Genomic DNA, 3,694 nt, shown 5'->3' on the forward strand with positions numbered 1-3,694 from the left:
TGGAGGTGTTTACAGCTCGAATGCGCAGTAGCACGACACCGTTTTGATATATGGCACACCCAATCGGAGTCTCCTACAAAAATTTATGATAGATTTACTACAGTAGGGCCCTGTAGTAAACAACTTGCTGTCCATTGTCTGCAACTCACATTTACTCAAGATAGTTGGGTCAAAATTCATTTTTATAATTCCCCAATAAGGCCCATGTAACGTACATACCCCAATGACCCATCATACGCAATAATACCTCTTCATTCATTTGTATACCCCTGTAATAATATTGCAGCAGAGTATTACTCAGATCTGCTCCTGCCCAGTTTATCATAAGTGCCCAAATTGTTTTTTAGGGCAAAAACCTTCGGGTGGGGATGGAATGTAAGAGAGAGGGATTTAATAATGGGAAAATACTAGCTACACTCGCTGGTATATAAGGTGTCAGGGACTTGATTTTTGGCCATCAGATTATAATACAAATCTCCTTTCATCTTCATCTCCTTCTCCAAAACTCCATATTCGGGATTTTGGGAATTTCCCATCAATATGGGAAAACCAAATCAAAATGGATTTCATGAATTTTGGGAATTTCATTAATTTGGAACTTGGTGCAATTAAACATATTACTGCTTATGGTTGTTTTCAAGAGATTGAAAAAAACTCAAAAAGGTGGTGTTAATAAACACCTTAGTTTTAATATCCTTGAAATATTCAAGGAAAATCTTCAGTCGATGGATTCATGTAGACTTTCTTTAGCCTTCAATACAACCTTTGGGGGAATTTTGATTTTTTTGGGAGATTTTGTACCTTTCTTCATCCAAGAGAAGACAATGCTATCTATTGTTTCCCATCGTTCAGGATCTTTTTTGTTGCACATCCAATATTTATCCCAACAATTAAAATGCACCTCTGCATCTGTAGCATTTTGACGACTACAAACTGGTGCCCAATATTGTATACGTACCTTGTTGAAGTTTTTGGAATGTTTATTTGTATCGAGCTCAGTTTGTGCAACACCAAGCCATATTGGATATATTGGATTTGAAGGTCTAACAAGCACAAAGTCATCTTTCTTATCATCAAGCATTGGTTCAAATGCATGTTTGGGTCGTTTGCTCAAAGGACCACAATAGTGATCATTCAACTCTTCCAATCCAATGCAGTCATCTGCATTATCTACATCTATATTGGTTACATCACTTTGTGTTCTTGGCCAAAAATCTATGAAAAATAAATCTTCTTGGACATTTGGAGTTTGAAGAGCGTAGATCAAATGTTTTCAATAATCAATCACTGGTGTTATAAACTTTGTGAACTCTGCTTCAGGTCCTTGTACATTTGACCATCTTTCCCAATACTTCAGATAACCTTTAACTCCACTTACTACTTCTTGATGATCCTTAACGTACTCAAACATGGGCAGCAACATTGGAACACCCTTTGGAAGAGTAGGCTTTCTTGCAAGGTCTCTCTTCCATAATTCAATGCCACCTTCTCTTGGTAACCAGTGTGGGGACTTTGGATGCATCTTGTATTGCATGACAGGTGTATCTCCTTGCATATAAAACCGAAATTGAAGTGGTTTTGAGTGACCAACAAGTGTATCTTTCGAATCACACAAGTATCCCTCAATGTATCTCTTAAAGTCAGGCACATGTGTCAATAAGAAAGGTGTAGGACTAGTCATCTGGCATGATTGAAAATGTTGCATAAGATGAGGAAAAGTGAAGGCCATGCTCGTCCTTAGCTTCTCTGAAAATTTGCTGAACATTGCATCGATGTCTTCATGTGTATGACCCACCATGAGAAACCCAAGCTGGATCATCTTGAATGTTCCTCGTGCAACAAGCAATGATAGATATGCAAAGAGATAGCGATTTTTGTTTTCTGACCCACAATTATCAAGTTGTAGAAGTAAGTTCTCTGGCAATCGTTTGAAATGATGATGGTCATCCTGTGGTGTATTATCTTCCATGCATGATTTATTTTGTGCAACACCTTGATGGTGGTCTAGTGCTTTTTTCGAGTTGAGGGCATTTAGTAGCACAGAGGTTGATCTTGGCATTCCATCTACTTGTAGATCACCATTTGCATGCCTATGTAGTCGCTCTAAGTTCCTAAAGCACAATGACAATGAGGCAATCGTGAAGTTAGGATCATGAGGCCATAGATCAAGTGAGAAATGTCCATATCTACCTTCTCCATGTCCATGTGTTATCATGCCTGTTAAAGAAACTGGTAGTTGAGTAGATCTTTCAGAGTCTTTTGATCGAAGCCTTAACCTAGGGATAGCTGTCTTTTGCTGGTCCATTTTATCATGTATGATGCACAAGTTTTTATCTGGATCTAATGCTGAGGCCAAGCGCCAACTGTAGTATATGTTCCGACAACTTTGTTGTTGTAGCATGTGACATTGACGCTTCTTTAGAAGCACATTTCACTCTTGAAGACACTTTGTTGCTACAAGTTGCTCTTTGATCTCTGAGCAAATACTACATTTGGAGAACTCACTTGTCTTTGCTAAGGTTACATGCTTGAACTCTGTGTTCCAAATACGATTGAAGGTAGACAAGGACATTTGCTTACATCCAATACCACTCAATATTGTATTTACTTCTGCCCATATATCTACCTGCTTATAAACATCTGGGATGACCAATTGTGTCTCCCTTGATCCATCTTGCATTGTTCTACTCTTGTGTGGCATTTGCTCTGCATTCTTCTTAACAAAGTCTCTAAGGATGGCTCTTCCCATCTCTGTGTGATCCCAAGCTGCTCTTATTACCCCCTTGTTTCCATGCATTGTCCTCCTCACGCCATGCTCAAATTGTGTTTTGTACCTATAAAAAGATGTCTTTGGGATTCCATGAATTTCATACCATGCCCTTCCACATACCATTTGTCCATTGAAGATAAAGCTGTACTTCCTTGTTCCCAAGTAATCAATCCTGCATGATGATTCAAACTTGTCATAAACATAGTTTGTGCGGTCTTCAAATTGCAATCCCAAAAAGTATTTATGTAATTGTTGCATTGCTTCTCTATCAGCAAACTGACAACACTTTTCTTGGCAACAATTAATCATGGAAACCTGTGAAATGGAGTCCATAGAAGTCCTCAAGTTTGCACCTTTAGGGGCAATAATTTGAGGCTTTCTATTGACCATACAATATGATCTCTTCTGAACAAAAATTGATTTTTTTGCAAAAACATAATATTCATTGGTATCTTCCATGTTTTTGGCACAAGTATTTGTGGAGACAAATTGCATGTATGATTGTTGTTGTAGCAGTGATGTTCCATCATCAAAGGTGACTTGTTTAATAGGCCATCTTTCCAAAGTGACACAGTGGAGGTTGTCATCTATGTATGTTCCTGTGGTTTGATCAAGGGCTTTATCTACCACCACACCAACATCCTCTTCTCCTAGCAATTCAAAGTTTATCACATCATATGGAAAAGCCAATAATATAACCCCTGTCCCAACACACACAGTGTTGCCTTTTGTCCATAGCATCACTCTACGTTCTCTCCAACTTTCACGAATGCTAAGCACATCAATATCCTCAGAAGGTAGGACATGGTCTGATTCGTAATCATCTCCTCTGTCATGAATTGTTATTGAGTTTGAAACAACCACCACATCTTTCTTTCCCCATTTTACAAAACCACCTACAGCTTCATGAACGTTCGTTGCATC

This window comes from Lygodium microphyllum, chromosome 17 (genome assembly GCF_053477565.2).
Source record: "Lygodium microphyllum isolate KBCC chromosome 17, Lygodium_microphyllum_v1.1.10, whole genome shotgun sequence".
Lineage (NCBI taxonomy): Eukaryota > Viridiplantae > Streptophyta > Polypodiopsida > Schizaeales > Lygodiaceae > Lygodium > Lygodium microphyllum.